Source organism: Cynocephalus volans, chromosome 13 (assembly GCF_027409185.1).
Source record: "Cynocephalus volans isolate mCynVol1 chromosome 13, mCynVol1.pri, whole genome shotgun sequence".
NCBI classification, from domain to species: Eukaryota; Metazoa; Chordata; class Mammalia; order Dermoptera; family Cynocephalidae; genus Cynocephalus; species Cynocephalus volans.
The window spans coordinates 61,611,101-61,632,022 of NC_084472.1; positions in this window are offsets into that span (position 1 = coordinate 61,611,101).

A 20,922-nucleotide genomic window follows, 5' to 3' on the forward strand; every position below is an offset into this window, starting at 1 on the left:
CTGCTAGCAGTGATCTAATTTATGAAAGGTTAAATCTCTCTGTGGAAACCATTTTATGCAGCAGCGTAAATAAGAACAACTGTGGTAGAAATGCAGTGAACATTGTAGTTTTATTAAGCCATTCATGAGTAAGTAAGATTGAGAAATACACATTGCTGAGTGTGTGGGGTAAAAGTCAAGCATCACTAAATAAAGAAAAGTTTTATACAAAATTATGAGGAAAAAAAGTAGATATGGGAGTCTGATAAGGAAGAATCAATGTCTAAATAATTGATTGTCTTGAATAGCTCTCCAGAAGAAATAAATAAATATATAGTAGGAGGAAATGTTTCCTAGCTAAAGAAAAAACAATGAATGTAGACAGGAGTGCACCTGTACTGAGGCATATCATGTCTTGGTGCCTTTAAATTGTTAAACGCTAATAGGTTCTTGTCATCATGTCTTAAATAAAAGTGTTTTGTTTTGTGTATTAATCATTTAACATTCCTCATTTATGACATGTTAACTCTGAGCAAATTAAGTTTGTTTTACATTGATATAACTGAAATCTTATCTAAAGGATAGCAAAACAATTTGAAGTTTGAACAGTTACAAAGCACAAATCAATAAACATATTTGGGTAGATTTTAACATAGGTGTCTGTTTATAGCACTTATTTGACTGTCATAGTTATGATATTCAGTGTGCTACATGTCAAGAATTAAGTAGAGGTCTGAGATTATTAAATAAAGAAAGTCTATTTCTTTTAAAGTCTGGTTCATTTCAGTTGGCTTGCTGTTAGTGAAAATGAGTAGAAAACATTTCTGCCTTAAAAACATTTACAAGTCTATTTCAATGAGCAGTGCTATCAAATACTTAACGTACTTTTAGATTTATCAAATATTAATATATTTTATAATTCCACTAATTTTCTTGTTTTTATACATGATTTGATGCTAAAACACTGAAAATTATTTTCGTTTTACCATTTATATAATTTAAATGTCACACTACTAAAAGAACTTGGAAGAAATGGGATAGATATGCATGATGATTGAGATATAGTATCAGTAAAAAGAGAACAATAAAACAGTAGTACATCAAATGAATGCAAAATTAAATTTCAACCAAATTATGTGGAGAATGTCCAGATAGCAACAATTTTTCAAAAGGCTAGAATTATTTGTCTTTGTGTGCACATAGATATTTATATACTTATGGACTCTGAATAAGAAACAAATTCATTCATCAACATTCTTTACAGCACTATTTACTGAGTTTTACCACATGTCAATCACCGTTCTAGGCACTGAGGATATAGCTATGAACACAATAGGCAAAATCTGCTGTCCTGGTGCCTCAGTTCTAGTGGAAGGACTCATCCGCAAGTGTATTCCAGCCTCAAATCAGTGTCTCACACATTGTCAATACTCATCAAAGACGGGCTGGCTAACTGATGATTGACAACTGCATGAGGGAACAAAGGAATGAACTGTCTTTTCTACCACTTTACTTGTCATGGATCGTATTCACTTCTGTACTCTCTGAGGTTTATCCTATGTGTCTTTTTTGTTTTTTCCATATCTTCCTTGATTAATATCCTGTAACTACAACTTATTTTGTATTTCTGAACGTATTGTTATACCTTATACCATTCAGTGACACTGCTCTAGATAACAATAATAATAATGACCAACATTTGAGTCATTTCCCTTTGCCATGTAGTACTATGTTTATCATGTGCATACCCATATTTTAGTATTATAATGCCCTTACAAATATCTCCACTTTATAATTGAAGTGTTTGAGGCATAGTAAGTTAAAAACTTTCCAAAATCTACACGATTAATATGGAACAGAGAAATAACTCACATCCAGTTGGGCCTCATACCAAACCCCCTGTTCATTAAATTTTATGGTAAACAGCTTCCTTAACATTTCATGTATCACATAATTATATTATACCTAATGTTGTTAACAAAAGTTATGATCATGGACTTTGTAATTTTGTATTTGAAATTATAATTTCATTTAGTAAGAATCATTCTAGTAAGTATTATTTAGTATTTACAACTATATCACAAATTTGTCAATAAATTCCCATGAATGTTTAATCAAATAAGCTCCAATTTTGTCTAAGAACGTATATTCAATATACTTATTATTTTAATAAAAATTTAGTATTTTATTCTTTAAACTATTCCAAATGTCATAACATTCATGTATTTATTTCAGTTTTTAGAATGGTTTGAGGCTACCTTTTGTGCCAGTCATAGAAAATTATTCATAATATGATGATTCTACTTAGTATATTATCAATTATAACAGGGAAGTGAAAAATTTGCTTAAATGGAACTAAAAAAAATATTTCTATCTTAACAAATTAGCTCAATATTTAAATAATTTTATATAAACCAAGTCAAATTTCTATTTTAAGGTACATGTAACAGTCCCTGAAATATGAAAAATTCATTACTACAATTATTCAAAATTGAAGAATTTATTTTTATAGTGAATAATAAGTCAATAATATAAATAACAAGTTGTGTCATGTATAAATAATAAACTTAAATAAGCTGGATAATCATTTTATTAAATCATTCCAATTGTGATTTTAAGAGATGAGGATGCAAACAATATGATTTATGTGTTGAAATATGTCCTTTAAAATGAAGCACAATTACAATCTAATTCAATAATAAGTTAACTTTCAATTAGATATCACTCATATTGTTACATTTTATTAATAATTACTTTGAATCAATTATTGAATGTTATTTTTAATAAATTATTTTGATAATGGGTATTTTCATTCAAATTAATGGCTGAATTAATGGCTGAAGGTAATACAGAGTCCACAGTTAATAAAATCTTTGGCTGCATACATAAAATGTGTATATTTTTATGACCGAGAAAAATATATTTAATGTTGAGTTCACGTGATTTAATTATACATTTGGCTAAGATAGTGAGAAATGATTCATGAGACAAAAATTGAATAAAACATTTGTGTCAGAATTTTATAAATCAAAAACATATTATTGAATTGAATACGGACAAAGTAGCTTCAACATTTCCTAAATGTTGAACTACATCTTTGGAAACAAAACAAAAGAAAGGTCTAAAATCTTCCTGAAAAGTACTCATCTACAGGTTAGGTAGTAATACAAAAATAGCTAGTTCTTGCCATTCACCAATATATGAAAATAAACTGGAAGAATGTTTTCTACTTATTTTTTAATAAAATGATTTTACTTCCATGGAAAATTAGCATGTTTAATTTCCCCAATGCATGTTATACTTTACTATTGAATAGTAGTGGTGATTTTCATGTAAGTGGATATCGAAAAACAATCTAAAAAGTTCATAATATTCAATTTTTCTGTGAGTAAACCAAACAAGAACTCATAATATGGATCATTGCCCATTGAAAAATATTGCACTCACTATGATGAGCAAGAGATTTATTTTTTAAAAATCAACCAAAAATTATTAACTGCCCACAGTTTCCCAGGATCTGTTCTAGAAATTGGAGATATATCAGTTAACTAAGCAGAATCCTATGCATCCAAGAATCCTAAGCATTCATGGAATTTATATTCTAGCTCTTAGAAACAGTTAACAAACAAAATAATAGAGAATATAAAGTATGGTAGAAAATGACACATGAGTTGTAGAACAATAAAGCATAGAAGAAAATGTGTTGTAGGCAGTTGTAATTTTTAGTGGATGGATTAGGAAAGTTGCTAAAGTGACATTTGAGAAAAGGTCTAAAGAATGTGGGGGAATGAGACCTTTTACTGTGAGAGAAGAGAATGATCCAGACCAAGGAACAGCAATGGTGTACACCCTCAAATGTGTCACCTCTCCCAAGGTGACAGAGATGCAAAGAATTACTCAAAGCCCACTTCTGAGCAGTGAGAAGCCCCGAAGGGGTTAATATCCAGGAACCCTCAAGAGAGAGGCATTCCTCACTGGAAAATTAACACCAAACTCTGGTCTTCTCTCTTATTCTTTAGGCAGGCAAGTTACAGAAAAGGAACGTAGGTGGTTACATAAGAACAGTAAGAACATCGTCATGGCAACAATCATTAGGTTTAGCTGCACCAAGGACAACTGCCCTTGGAGCCAACAATTTTGCTGTGTTACAATTCTTTATCTACAACAGAGACTTTAGCCTGGGGAAACTTTGTTTGTCTTTCGCAAGCTTAACATTTCTATGTGTAATTTTAAAAAGTTAGGCTATACCTGAAACTACGGGGCTTTGGAAGCTAGACCCTGTGAAATACATTTGCTTTATTAATGTTAGTTAATACAACTCCCATACAAATGGGAATGTGATTTCTGAGTTTAGGTATCTAGGAGACCAGTGTAAGTGAAGAAAATAAGCAAGGAGGGATTAATAGGAAAAAATAAATTGGAAAGGATTATAAGGTTTTATAGGTCATTGTAAATTGCTGGCTTCCCCCTACCCTTTTTTTTATTAAAACATAATTGATTATACATATTTTGGGGGTACCAAGTTCACTATCGGTATTTGTGTGCAATATGTGATGATCAAATCAGGATAATTAGTATATTCATCATTATAAAACACAATCATTCTTCGTGCCCATTAACCAATTTCTCCCTAACCCTACTCCCACCTCTAGTAGCCATAGCTCTGTTCTCTCCTGAAAATTCAATGTATTAATGTGATTGTTTCTTTCCTTCTATTTCTTTCTTTCTTTCTTTCTTTTTTTAGATCTCACTTATGAGTGAAGACGTGGTATTTCTCTTTCTGTGCCTGGCTTATTTCACTTAATATAATTTTCCCCAAGCTCATCTATGTTGCTGTGAATGGCAGAATTTCATTCTTTTTTTTTTTTTGTGGTTGAGTAATTTTCCACTGTGTATATATACCACCTCTTCTTTATCCAGTCACCCACTGATGGACATTTCAGTTGGTTCCATTTCTCAAAGGAAAACATACAAATGTTCAACAAGTACCTGAAAAAATGCTCAAAATCACTAATAATCAGGGAAATGCAAATTAAAATCACATTAAGATATCATCTCACCCCAGTTAGATTGGCTATTATCAAAAAGACAATAACAAATGCTGATGAGGAGGCAGAGAAAGGGAAATCTTACACCGCTGGTGGTTGGTGGGACTATAAATTAGTACAGCCATTATCAAAAACAGTATGGAGGTTTCTCGAACAACTACAGATAGAACTACCATATGACCCAGCAACCCCACTTCTGGGTATACATCCAAAGGAATGGAAATTATCATGTCAAAGGAATACCTGCACTCCTATGTTTATTACAGTTCTATTTACAATAGCCAAAATCATTGGCTTTTAATATAAGTAAAATGGGAAGCCCCTGAAGGATTTTAGGAAGGCAAATAAATGGCCATATTTGACAGGATCTAGTTGTGTTGAATACAGACTGAAAGAGGGCAGAAGTGGGAATAGGAATTGAATTATTCAGCTAAGAAATAATGACGTTTTGGCCCAGAATGTAGCTGTTTAGATCACTGAAAGTGGATGGACGCTGGATATACTTTGAGAGTAAAGCCAGCAGAATTTTCTGATTAAGAGAAATAAGGTTCCTGTTTGTTTGTTTTCTTTTTTCCTTTATATTTTTCTCGATACAGTTATCAAAAACCAGTAAATCATTTGTGGCTAATGAAAAACAGAAAATGAGAAATTAGTAACTGCAAAGAAGGCAAAGTTTTAGTCCCAACGGCTCGATGAAAAAGCTAGCAAAAAATATGTTGGTGTCAAGGCATTTATTTAGTTGTCATTAAGTAGTAAAAAATACACTTGTATCAGCTTTTTTCTTTCTTTCTGTTTTCTTTTTTTCTGACAGTATAGAATCCCTCCACACCTTCACCACCCTGTTTGCTGTATCTTCCCATGCCATTTCAGTTGGGTTCAGCCAGTTGTGAGCCCAAGAAGGAGCAGGTGGGAAAACAGAAAGTATGGCCAGTGAACTTCTTCCTTCTGTCACCTCCCAGTAGCCTGCTGCTGGGGTGTCCGTTGTGAAGGTTACTATTGCTCAAGGAGGAAGACTCTACAGCACTGCTGCTCAGACTGTGGTCTTCTAGTCAATTATTGTTGCAGGCCTGCTATGAGATAAGTGCAAAAATGGCAACTAGAGTTTAGAGAATGTTACTGGCAATTTCACAAGATAAATGTGCATCTATCAAATCTCATAAAACCAAACAAAACTAGACTTCTCTTTTGAGTACCTTTTTAATTTCATTTTTCTAATGATTTACTTTAATTATATAAATTTCTAGCAACTTATTTTAATTTTATATTCAATATACTCTAAGTTTAAAATATTGCTCTTTAACAAACTGGACATTTTAAAAATTAACTAAACTGAACTGAACTGAATTCTTTACCTCAGATGATTTGCTCTGCTATACAAGACTCTCTCCTTACAGATCCCTTCCCATTTTTACTTCAGGCTTATGGGCAATAACCACTATCTTCTTCTAATCCAGAGACTAGACACCGTCTTTTGTATCTCCACATGCTCATCTTACAAATACAGTGTCCGCCCTTACTCACAATGTCAATTTCTGTAGTTTAAGTAACTGCCATCAACCACAGTCTGAAGATATTAGATGAAAAATTCCAGAAATAAACAATTCATAATTTGTTGATTGCATGCCAACCTGCTCCATCCTGCCCAGGACGTGAATAATGTCAGTCCAGCATATTCACCTTGTAGACACTGTCCCCCAGTTAGTCACTTAGTAGCCATCTCGGTTAGCAGATTGACTATCACAGTATTGCAGTGCTTGTGTTCAAGTCACCATTATTCTATTCATAATGTCCCCAAAAGCACAAGAGTAGTAATGATGGCATAGTGTTACAATTGTTTTATATTATTATCAGTTATTGTTGTTAATCTCTTACTGTGCCTAATTTACAAATTAATCTTCATCATAGGTACATACGTATAGGAAAAAACAGTATATATAAGGAGGCTGTGGTTTGAGGCATCCACTGGGAGTCTTGGAAGGTATCTCCCAAGGATAACGGGGGACCACTGCAGTAGCTCTTGTAAAGAGAATCAAATGATCCACCCATTCCTACCCAGATATAAACAAATAATTTAATTTTCATTTTAATATGAAAGAGGTTCTTGTTTTTAGCTGAACTCAGTTTTTGGTAGAAGTTGGGATAAACTCACGTAGATTTCATTTTCAAGTGAAGTAAGTCAATTTCTGTCCTGCCTTGTTCTCAGAGCTTGTTAGTCAAGAAGCAGCTTGCTCTTGTGTAAGAAGTTGAAAAACTGCAGCAAAATGTTCATTGTTTTCACTGAGATCCAAAACTGGTCTACGGGCAGATCAATATTTCTCAACTTGAGTCCATCTGTAACCAGACCATCTCACGAAATTGTTTCTCATCTCACAGTGTCAATTCCTGCGGCTGAGCATAAATCTCACTGAACAGATCTGTCATCTGGTCTCACACATGTGTTGAAAGAAAGGGAAAATATTTTTTCATTCGGTACTATGGGTCTTCCAGGTGATTTTCAGTGAAACTTGAGACTTGCTGATACCTTCATCACTCTGAATTCCAGGTGAGAATGGAAACATTTCAAAATTTCCTTTTGAAACATGGTATTTCCAAAAATTGGATTTCCTTCTACATCCACTTGCTGTCAAAATATTTTCTCCAGCATCATGCAGAGTCTTATCCAGGGGCATAAGAGGCATTTCCACAAAGTAGGATACATTCATTAGCTGTCCTCACTCTTCAAAGCAGGCAGAAGACATGGCCTACTTCTTGAAAGTTTTCCTGCAATTCTTCTTTTTTCTCAGATATCCTGGTGAGAAATCTTTCTCTACTAAGCCACCTGGTTACTCAATGTAGCAGAAGAATTATGCATTCTTTATCCTGATTTCTAAATAACTGTTGAACATACTCAATTGAACTGGGTCTATAGCATTAGCCAGTTTGTAAAATCATCCAGACTATTTTTCATATTATATCCAAGAGTTTATAACAATAGCATCTCTTTGCAAAGGAGACGGTTTATTACAAAACATCAGGACATTTTTACTTTTGCAACCAGAGAGGTGAAACTTCTCACATAACCAAGCATTGACGGACACCATGAAAACAGTCACTAACAGAGTTCCTCTAATATACTCTTTCTGTGTCCAGATATGAAGATAAAACATTAAACATACATATGCCTCCGATGTTTGGGGCAGCTCCTCACAACAGAAAGAAAATGTTGCATTTCACCATTATTGGCAAATTTTACAAACTCTATAATGTGACATTATTGGTGAAATCAGTTGGCTCATCACTCTAGATAAAATAATTACTGTTTTTATTGCTACACTGAACTTCCTCAGTATTGTGTATGTCTTCAATATGTACACTTGCATTACCGTTCCAGCGTGGGATCACTTTAAATTTTCACTCTGTATTTTGCTCTAGCTTTGTATTCACTCTCATTTACATGTGAATGATATGACGTGCTCATTAAGTGTGGTTCTCTTCCTCTGCTGAGCAAAAATTTCTGCTAATAAATAACTTGTTCCATAAGCCTTTTCACAGAATGTGATTTTTTCACTTAAACTAGTCTGTTTCTGTTGCTTATAACAATACCTGAAACTTGGAAATTTATACAGAAATGAAATTTACATCATATGGTGTTGTAGGCTGAGAAATCCAAAGCTCAAGGAACACAATTGGTAAAGGCCTTCTTCCTGGAGGAGTGACTCTCTACAGCAACACAGGGTATCACATGGTGACAGTGGGCTGAGCAAGAGAGTTAAGCTCCTCTCTCTCTCCTTTCAAGGCCATCAGAACCATACCCATGACCACCCATTAAACCATCAACCCATTACTCCATGAATGAATTAATCCATTCACAAGGGCAGTTCTCACAATCTAATCACCTCTTAAAGACCCCACCTTTCAAATACTATAATAGGATTTCCCATTGTCTGGCTAGGCTAAGGCCTGGAATCCTCATAGCACCAATTGTCTAGCTCTCTTAATCCTGTTCGTGACGACAACTGTAAAGCTAGGCGACCACACCAGTTGTCAGGCTCTTTTACCTGCCAGTAATCCTGCACCAACTGGCCAATTGTTGAGCTAGGGCTGGGTCTGGAGCTCCCAGACCCCTCAAGCCCATTGTCCAGACTGGGTCACAAACCCTTCATATGCCAGGCTGGGTCACCAGACCCCTCACATGCCAGGCTGGGTCACCAGACCCCTTCACACAGGTCTATGAGCTAGGTAACTAGCAAAAAGGTCCTTGAGCCATAGGTTGGAAAGCATGGCTGCACCAGGCGGATGCTCGAGGCCAACGCTTGCCTGCCTGCTTCACCGAACTCTCTCTCTCTCTCTCTCTGAAGAACACAAGAATAGCAACAACACTAAAAAGATACATTGACACCAATGCACACTAACTCTACACACGCACACACAGTTTGCTTATAACGGATGTGCTAAACCACACCCAATGGGACCCGAGGCAAGGTCCCTGACCAAACTATTATATTTTCCCAACACCCACCCTCTTAATACTGTTACAGTGGGGATTAAGTTTCCAATACATGTAACTTTGGGGGACACATTTGACCCATAGCATCATTTAACAAAATCTTTACTCAGAGATCCACCTATTGACTCACAATCAGCACCTTTATTTGTTCATTTACTCTGGGTCATACGTAAGTCTTTCTTGGTTTTACAGAGGTGTTAGTGTCTTTGTACACTGCTTTTCACAGATGATTCATAATGGAACACATTGATAGAAGTTACTAGCCCATACAAACCCCACTGGTTAGTTTGTAAATTTCCCTCTTTTATTTTACACAGGAAGACCTTGTTTGTCTCAAAAAAGTTGACCAGTTGAGTGTAAGGTGAGTTTAGGAGAATTAATTCAGAAAGAGACAAATGTTATCTGTCTATTAATCTCTTCTCTGTACCCTACAGCAGTTGCTGCCTATCAATTGGCAACTCTGTCTCTCTCCCAAAACTAAGATTAGAGTCAAGCAAGTGAACACGTTTCTATGTTCACTGCTGTGCAGAACTGAAAGATCTCTAATAAGATAGCTAACGATCCATCACCCCAAGCATCATGAAACACATACAGTAAAAATAAAGTGTGATTTTTTAAAAATCACAGTCTCTTGCAGAAACCCTTAGAGAATGTTTGTGGAACCTTAAAGATTCTACAGGACCCCCATTGACTCACTCTAGTCTACAGAACAAAAACAGAACTTGTTCTATTTACATATTTTTCTAGATAATGTGTGCGTGTGAGTTTAGTGGGAGTAGGGAGTTGGGATGTGAATATAACATTTATATGAATTAATCAGGATTTAAGAAAGGGGTGGCACCTAAAGAAATATAAGATATACATGACACATTTATATGCAAATCACTATGAATTAAAGTTCTTTGAATCTCTCAAAGGCAGTGTATAAACATGTAATGGGATCATTGATCTCAAAGAAAATAACATCACATTGTGCAAAAATTAATCTAAATTATCCTCATGATAACTCTTCATATGATTCACTGTCTGAAAATAAAGTCATGAGGGCTGTTGGGTGTATATATGTGTGTGCAAGCACATATAGGTGTGTGTATGCATTTAAACAGTAATTTGGACTACTCAACTATAGAAAATAAATAAATATGCGGTAAGCAAATGCTTAAACCCAGAAGAGCATTGATTTCTTGTTTTTTCTAGTCAGTTTGAGAATGTGCCACAATTTTTAGTTTGTCCACCAGATGGCAAGCTTTCACTATTAATCAGTCCACTACTTTCCAGATACCTAACATTTAACATTTATACTCGATTAATATTATCCCATCAATAGCAGTCATCTTTGGAAAAACATGGAATCAAATTAATCATATACTGAAACAAGTAAAAATAATTTCTAAATATACATGTACATCAAAATTTGTGGAAAAATAGAATTAGAAGATAATACAAATTCTCCCAGGAACTTTTTGAAGTACTCTTATATCTTAGATGTTTTACAAGCATAGCTTTATTTTTGTCTAATTTGTAGTTAATCTTTCCTGACATTAGCCAATAAATAAATAAATAACTGTAATTAAAAAGTAAATAGCTCCAAAACATTACCTCCATCCCATCATGATTCTCCATACTTTAGATCACCAATCTATATCATTTGAAATTACAAAAAAACAAAAATAAAGACAAAAAACTAGCCAAAATGTTTCTGAATTTCCATATAAATACTTCAGTTTTAAATAGGGCTTTCAGAATTTCAAAACACTTCTCCTTGCATTTTTCTTCATAAGCAAATATTGCTGTTTTAATAAGAAAAAGGTACCCCAGGGAGTTTGCATGCCTTGCTTGTGGTAATATACTTAATTTCAGAATCAGAATCTGGAGAGTTCAATCTTAAAGTTGTGTGCTTTCTTTTAGTTATTTTACGTGGTTTTTTTTAAATGAAATGTTTAAAGTGCAGAAAAGAAAAAGTGAAGAATAAAGTAATAATCACTAGCATCTAGCTTTATTAAATCTTAACAACTGCTGTTTTTGCTTCAGTATTTTAAAAGTAAATATTACAGAAAGAATTGAAGCCCAATTATTTCTTCTAAAACCAGTTCCCCTCCCTCCCATCCCAGAGGTAATTTCATTAAGATAACCAACATCCTAAAATAAGTATTTATTTATCATGTGTGGCTTTAATAATATTGCTTCATACTTAAGCAATACCAAATTGCATGGATTTTATTATAGTGCCCTACTATTTGTATGGTTCTAAAATTCACATTTCTTTACATAACATGGTTTGTGAGTATTATTCAACTTGATACATGCCCCTTGTTTTTTGTTTTAGGTAATTATAAAATTTATTTTTACAACTAAAATACTATTATATATGTTCTTAATGTTTTTTGACTTGATTTTTGTTTTACAGAAATGCTGCAAATCATATTGTGAATATTTACATATGAACATCTCTAAGTGTGTGAGGGGTGTTGAGTAAATATTTTGGAGTGAAATTGCTGGTAGAAGACGTAAGTGCATTTTCTACTTTAATATATATTCCACATTTCTCTCTAAAGCACATTTACTTGTATTAAATTTACTATCACTTGGTATTAAGGAACTTTTAAAATTTTGTCAATGAAGTTTTTATTTTAGACATGGATTCCTTGCTTCAAATAAAATAGTCAGAAGTTCATTATATAAACTAGATGTTATGGGTTGAAGTCTGTCTCCTCCTCCACCTCGAAAAAGATATTTTGAAGCCCTAAGCCCTAGAAACCCAGAATGTGGCCTTATTTGGATATAAGGTTTTTAGACACAATCAAGTTAAAATGAGGCCATTAGGGCGGGCCCTAGTCCAATATGACTGGTGTTCTTATAAAAACTGGAATTTGGGCAAAGAGACAGACATTCCCAGAGGGAAGACTGTGTAAGGAGACACAGAGAGAATCCACATGGAGGCGGTGGAATGGAGTGACGTATCTACACATTGAAGACCACTGAAGAACGCCAGCACACCACCAATGCTAGAAAGGGGTAAGGAAGGATTCCTCTGCAGGTTTCGAAGAAAGCATGACCTGGCTAACACCTTGATTTTGGACTTCTAGCCCCCATAACTGTGAGACTATAAATTTCTGTTGGTCCAAGCCAGTAAGCTACTGTAACCTTAGGAAACTAAAAAAATTCTGGAGGTTTATGGCTCCTTGTATATAACACCTTCCTTCCCTCAGTCATACTCTCTAACACTAATCTGTGTACTGCAGTGAAGGAACTTGGTAGATGTAGTTGAAGTCCCAAATCAATTGACCTAAAAGTGGGAAATTATCTGGGCCTAATTTATCACGAGAACCCACCATGTGAGGATGGAGGGACTCGTCTGCAAGCCAAGGAGTGCCAAAGATGCTGACCAACCACTGACACCGGAGGAGAGGGTCTGGGGAGGCCCAACGGCTGACCTCAACCCACCCCGTCCTCTACCAGGTTCTTGACTCTGCCACAGGAAAGAGCAGAGTCACAGTAGGAAATGAAAACAAGTTCAATATAAAGAATAAGAAATACAGACTTCACAGGGAACGTGCAGCCTGGCTCCAGAGACTAAGCAGCGACTTCAGCAACTTTAACACAAAAGTAAGAAGTACACACTTTAGGGATAAAATGCAGACTGGTTCCAGAGTGAATAGCAGTCTGCTAAAGGCAAGTTTAACACAAAAATTAAGATATACACACCTCATAGGTGAAATTCAGGCTGGCTTCATAGAGAGTGAGCAACAGCCCCGCCTGCTTCCTGGATTTAACTTCAACAGTTTGGCTATCTGTACATATTCATGCTGTCTAATGAATATTTATCTAAGGGGGTGATTTTCCATTATGTAACCTAATCTTGTATATGCTCAGTTGGTCTCTTTGAGAACATGCCTATTGGTCAAATTCACATATTTGAATATATTCGGTGCTCCCTAGCTCCTCCCATGGAAGGTCATTTAAGGGGTAAACTCCTTTTTACTAAGCATACTTGGCCACTGAGATTACATAAACCTCTTGTGGCCTCATTCTCTAGGTTCTGCTGCTGAAAATAGCTGGTACAAACCACAGTAGCTTAGTTCTCAGAGGCGGGGCTTGAGTCCTGGGGGAGTGGTTTGTGACCCAGGGGAGAGTCCTGAAACCTGATTCCAAGGGGACTGAGCACTTCTTATCTCACCACCAGAAGCTAGGAGAAAGGCCTAGAACAGGTCCCTCCCACAGCACTCTGAAGGAATCAACCCACCAACCCCTGGATTTCAGACTTCTAGTCTTCAAAACTGTAAAATTAAATTTGTTATTCTAAAACCACTCATTTTGTGGTTCTTTGTCACAGCAGCCCTGGGAAACTAATACACTACATAAAAGTGCATGCGTTTTTGTCTAGGCCAGTGCTGGGGTTGAGCAGCCAGAACTTTTCTTCACTTTTCTTGACCTTACTTCCAGCCTCATTGTGTTTCCTAAGTTTCTCAAACATATACTGAGAAATACTGTAAGGAAATTCTTCATTTGCAAAGTTTCTATTCTCAATTACAACATGTAACAGAAAGCATATAACACAGAAGCTTTCTGCAATCCCTTGTACAGCTTTACAGTATTATCCTGATTAGATTAGCCAAAATACTATGCAAGAAATGTGTATTTACTTACAGAATAGTTGTACATTTGCAAATGGTGCTGTGGTCTATGGTGGTGAAAAAGGGGGTTGTATTAGTCCATTTTGTGTTGCTATAACAGAATACCTGAAACTGGGTGATTTATAAAGAAGATGAAATTAATTGCTTACCGTTTCTGAGGCTGGGAAGTCCAAAGTCCATCTTATGGGAGTGACAGTGACCCAGGGGTCTCACAATGCAAGATGATGGAAGCAGAGAGAGCAGAGAGAGAGAGAGGACTTCTTTTAAAGGCCTCAGAACCACACCCCTGACCACCATTTTTAATACATTCACTCCTGCACGTCCTACAATCCGATCACCTCTTCAAGGCTCCATCTTTTAATTACCACAATAGGATTCCCCACCCTTTTAACAGTCACAGTAGGGGGCTAAGATTCTAATACATAAAACTTGGGGTACACAATTCAAGCTTTGATGAGTTTTGAGGGGACATAATTCAATCCACTACATTCTGCCCCTGGCCCCCCAAACTCATGTCTTTTTCACATGCAAAATACATTCATTTTATCCCCAAAGTCTTAACTTGTTTCAACTCAAAAGCCCAAAGTTCAAAGCCCCATATGTGAAATCAGTACAACTTGTCTACCTCCAAGACACAATGATGGGACAAACATAGGGTACATATTCCCATTCCAAAAGGGAGAAATAGGCCAAAAGAAAGGGTTAACAGGTCCCAAACAAGTCTGAAACCCAGCAGGGCAGGCATGAAATCTCAAAGCTGGTGCATCTTGTAACTTGACTCCATGTTCAATGTCCTCTGCAGGCTGGTGCAGGGGTAGGGTCCCCAAGTCCTCGGGCAGCTCCATTTCTATGGCTTTCTTGGTCTCAGGTGATGCTTTAGCTCTCCCAGGCTGGCATTGCACGCTGGTAGCTCCACATGTCTGGGGTCTCCATGGTAGTCCCGCTCTCACAGCACCACTAGACATGGGGCTGATGGGGTTTCTCTGCTTCAACTCTGACCCAACATTTCCACTCAGCATTGCTTTAGCAAAGGTTGTCTGCAGTGACTCTGCCCCTGTGACAGATCTCTTCCTGGGCCCCCAGAATTTTCCATACATCCTCTGAAATAGGGGTGGAGGCTCCCAAGCCTCCATAGCTCTGGCATTCTGCAAGCCTGCAGGCCTAACACCATGTGGATACTGCCAGGGCTTCCGTCTTGTATTTTCCAAAGCTGCACATCCAGCCACACCTGGGACCAAGTTAGTCACTGCTGGAGCAGCCAAAGCAGCTGGCTTGCTGGTGCTGGAAGCAACTTCCCAAGGTGGCCCTGAGCAGCGAGCCTGTGGAGGATGCCTCAGATCTGTTCCCTAAGACCCTCTGTCTCCCTAGGCCTTTGGGCCTGAAATGGATGGGCTGGTCCCAGAGGCTGCAATGCCTTTAGCACCTTTTCCCCTTCTCTTGATAATCCCTTTCCTTTGTACTAATCTGCTTAGCACCACTGGGTTTTTCTTCTGAAAATGCTCTCTGCTTCTCCACCACATGGCCAGGCTGCAAATTTTCCGAATCTTTATGCTCCATTTCTCTTTTAAATTCTGGCTTTATGTCATGCCTTTGCCACCGTAACTCAGTGTAGGATGTTGCAAGTAGCCATGCAGCTTCCTTAACGCTTTGCTGCTTAGAGATTTCTTCCACCAGATACTCTGGTTCACAACTCCTAAGTTCCAACTTCCACAAAGGCCTAGGGCATGTACACAATGCAGCCAAGTTCCTCACCAGTTCATAGCAAAGGTGATTTTTGCCCCAGTTTCCAATAAACTCCTTCTTATTTCTATCTGAGACCTCCTTAGAATGGTCTTTACAGTCCATGTTCCTATCCGCATTCTGCTCGCCACCACATAACCAGTCTCTAAGACATTCCAATGACATTCCCTTGTCATTTTATCTTCTGTGTCCTCCAAACTCCTCCAACCTTTGTCCAACACCCAGTTGCAAAGCTGCTTCCACATTTTGAAGTACTTGTTATAAGCAACAGGGGTTATTCACATAATTCTTTATCAAACAATTTCAACATTATCTCTGGGTGAATCAAGTCTTCTGGAATCATTAGTCATAGTCTCCTATTCTTCCCCAATTCCAAACTAATTGTTTCATCCAGAATTTCTTCTGTGCTGCTCATCATTGAAACTGGTAGATAGACAATATATTTCCATGTGAAGAACATGGACCCACGAACCATACTCTGTGATCTTGGGCAAATTACTTTTATATCCATAAATTTCCCCAACTGAAAAATGAAGATAATGTCTGCCTCTTAGGTTAAATGGCTTAATATATGAGCGTACTTCAAGAAGTTCATGGAAAGATTTGTATTATCTTTCAATTCTATTGTTCCATGAACTTTCTCAAGTACCTGTGAATTGATGCATTAAAAATGTAGAAGATGAATACACATATAGTATGACTTCATATATGCCTTTAAAAGTACTAAATGATAAAATAAATTTAACATTTACGTAGTGTAGCATAAAGAAAGCTAATATTTATGAGATAATATGTGTCACAGACTTTTTTTAGGATGTAAATGTGAGGTACTTCAAAAAGTTTGTGGAACAATAGCATTAGAAGATAATATAAAGCTTTCCATGAACTTTTTGAAGTACTTTTGCATATGAGAACAAATTCACTGAATATTTTTAAATTCTGTAATGATTTTAATTTACAGTAAATTTGTTACTAAAATGTGAATTACGTGAGATATATACCATTAGGTATTAAAATTCTATTATAATCCTTTTTTTAACCACACTGGCAAACTGTTTATAAGCTTAGGGAGAAAAGATGTATAAGTTTCAACAAGTATATATTTTTATGAAATAGTTTGTCTTAGTCTGTTCAGTCTGCTATGACAAGCTACCAAAGACTGGTAGATCCTTCTGGTTCATCAATGTATAAACCAACTTATAATTTTCCTTAATTCTGGAGCAAATATAAATGTTTAGATTGGGATTACCCAAGTAATTTATGTGTATGTATGTTTTCAGTCTTAATTTAAATACTCAATCACATCTGAATTCCTCTCCTCTTTTTCAGAAAGAAGTGTTTTCTTAGTGAGTGGTTAATAAAACATTGAATTTCCATATTTAAAATAGTCTTTAAAAATGAGATTCATGTGCTAAATTTTCTATGGCAAAGAGCTTACACTTATGTAGAAATAATTCAGTGAATGTTTATTAAGCCTGTCAATCCATTTTAGTTCCATTGATAACAGCTTTGTCATGCTAACATAGGGCCAGTGTTTTCTCTGTTATAATCCTCAAAAGAAAAGTTATTTATTTCTTTATATTTTTTGTAGTGAGCTCCATCATTTGTACTGCAGCATGACCTAAGCCAGGAAGGATTTCAGTCTGTTCTACTTAAAAGACATATTGCTGGAATGTTCTCACATTTTGTCTGACAAATGGGCATGGAGAGAATAGTAACAAAGCAAAGAGTCAATACTATTTTTCTTGCTTATTAGCTTCAAAACATCTCAGGATACAGGCACAAAGTGAACTGCAAACTGTTCAACATATCCCTAATTGCTTTTGTGGCACTATTCAAGTAATGTCAGTAGGAACTTCAGCTATTGGCTCTCACTGGTCACTCTGATTGCAATTGTATAATGCTGGAAACCACAGAATCAATAAATGCTTGACTTTTTTTGTTTGTTTAATTAAGGACAAGAGGGGAGATAGAGTACCTCCCTTTGAAAAGTACTTTATTTTTCTTTTCATTCTTTTTCAATAGAAATCACTCTCTTGGACTAGTAGAAGGTCAAGATCTACCCAACATGATCAAAATTAGGAATTCTTTACTTAGCTTTCTAAACTAAAGTAAAAAGGAAAAGCATGCCTCATTTCTACTTAGGAATTAAATGCAAAAATTCAGACAGGAGTATATAATCTAGGAAATTATGTCCTCCAAAGAAAACCGGTTGGAAATACATGGTCTCAGTATTTGATTTTTACTCTTTAATATTATCTGAAAAAGCTATTGAGTACAGGTACAGAAAGTGAGAATAAAAAAATGCTTCAACACTAAAAATCTAAGACATCAGCCAACAGAAGCATAGCACCGATAAACTAGACACGTAACATGGATAGGAAGTGTATAAAGGGTATAAAAACCCAAGCCTTTGCTCAGGTCAATGTGGATTGCCTGGCCAAAAGCTGCTCTTACTCTCCACCATCTCACATCAGTATATGCTGCTGAAGGCACTGCCCAAACAGCTCTCAGATTCAGACTTCCTTGCAAGACATTGGCCTTCCTGGTGAGTCTGGACAACTGACCGACCTCTCTGAGCATCAGTCAGTTTGTTAATTCAGACTCTAGCTTTCTGTTTTTCTCTGTACCTTCACTTAATTGTATTGTTATTAGTGTTTTGAATAATAAGTAAATGCAGTGGTGTATAGCTTGAACCTCTGCGCTTGTGGCTCTGACTACCAAGTGAACCAGTTAGTACCTAGGGAATTGCTCCCTATGGGAACTCCGTAGTAGCCTGTGGCTGGTATTAATACCGGCTGCATTAATAAAAATCTGACACTGTGGAAAAACACAAACACATTCGGCCTTGGTTCCTTGCGACCTCAGTCTGCTCATGACCCTTCTTATATGTGGTAAGGAACTAAGGCGCCTGAATAGAATTATGTGTTCCAAAGTTCAAGTAACCAATACAAATGATAGAACAAGTCATTTCAAATTACTATGAATCAGTCCTAGACAAGTGTTTCCCAATTAACATATCTCATTGCTTGCTTTAAGAGCAGCTCCTGGCTGCTTAAATCCCTTTGTTACTTGTTTAGGATAAGGAAAACTTTTTTTGGTTATTGATTGTCACATTTTGGGGATATGACCTTTTGCAAGTTCTAGGTGGTTAGAAAAGGAGAAAACAATCATTCATTTATGTTTCCTTTTCCTTCCTATTTGACCAAGAAGATGATGTGTGAACACACACATGGTATCTTCCTTTTGGCAGAAGAATTAAAAAGCACTAGAGCTGCCCCACTCAGGAGACAATTCTTCAGCTGTTTTTCTATCTTTTCCCTTTGTTCTGGCTTCTCTTCTCCTGTCCTAAATGGAGGTTGAATTTGGAAACTTTGGCCCCACTTAAGAAAACGTCTGGATTTGTGACCTAAAGAGCTTCACACTATGCCGTGAGGCTATCCCTCTCCTGTTCTGTCTTGTTTCTGTCTCCTGACATTGGTATGTGTCTTTAAAAACTTTCTTCCTATCATTTTATTTTACTGATGTGTTTGGGTCTTAATGTGGAGTAGGTGGTAACATTAGTATTTTTTAAAGCAATATATACCTCTAAAACAAAAATCACTTTTAGACAGAATTACCCTTGGAAGCTTAGTAAATCACCCAAAATGCACATCACAAAATACATCAGCTAGTGATAATTCCAAGTACTGCACAACCAAGTTCTCTGCAGTACAGATTGTTATTTCTTTAATTACACTCTAAATTATATACTTGACTTGGGTTTAAAGGACATATTGTACATGTATTTTGTACAATAATTATAGACAGAGCACAACACTCACATTATCAGAGACAGAAAAAAAAAAGAAAAGACAATCTTCTGAGTTACAGTGTATTTATTTATCCATGGGGTCATGATGAATTTGATTAACCCAAAGTATTTAAGTAACTCCTTCACATACGTGAACAGTTTAGTTCTGTATTTCTGGGAGGCTGAATGTGTGTGTGTTTGTGTGTTTGTATACATGTGTATGTATGGTATTAGTCCATTTTCTGCTACTGCTTATAACAGAATACCTGAAACTGGGTAATGTACAAAGAAATAAAATTTATTTCTTATGTTTGGGAGGCTGAGAAGTCCAAAGTCCAGAGAACACATCCGGAGAGGGCCTTATTCTGGGTGGCAATGCAGGATATCACATGGCAAGAGAATCGCATGTACAAGGGAGCTCACTTCCTCACTCACTCTCCTTATAAAGCCATCAGAACCATGCCCATGCCAGGCCGTTAAACCATCCACCCACGACTCTGTGAATGAGTCAATCCACTCACAAGGGTATAGTTCTCACCACCCGATCACCTCTTACAGGCCCCACCTTGCAAATACCATAGTTGGATTTCCCACCCTTTTAGCATCCTTAAAGTAGAGGTCAAATATTAAGATTAACTTTGGAATGTCTACTATCCATAACTTTTGTGCCAAAAACTGTACAAATTGCCTTGATTTTCTAACTTAGCCCTCTTGCTAATCTTTCAGAAATGTATTATTTTCTCTATTTTAAAGATGAGGAAACCAAGGCTCAGAGGTCACTCTACTAGTTGCACTTATTATATGATTTAATGATGCAACCTCCACATGTATATTATTTCACCATATGTCATAAATAATATGTGAACTTGAGATTCTGCAGATTAAGCACTACTTTAAATTATTGTAGTCACATAATCCCTGCTGCTGCTACTACAAATACTATTACTAATCTATAGATTTGTTGACAGCAGTGATTCTGATTCCTCACTACACTCCCCCAAATACATTTTACCTTCAGGGTATTTGGTATTTAACAAAATAGTCATTGAATGATTTGTGGGATGACAGGCCTGAAGATTGCAAGCTCTAAGCACTGCAAGCCTCAGACCAATTCAAGAAGCAGTCACTCAACAAACATGCATGTGGATTACATTTGAGAATGTATTCTGTTTATATTTATTAGTAGTAGATAATTGTTCTTATAGTTAAGGAAGGAGGTAATAAACCCTGTCTATGCTCTAA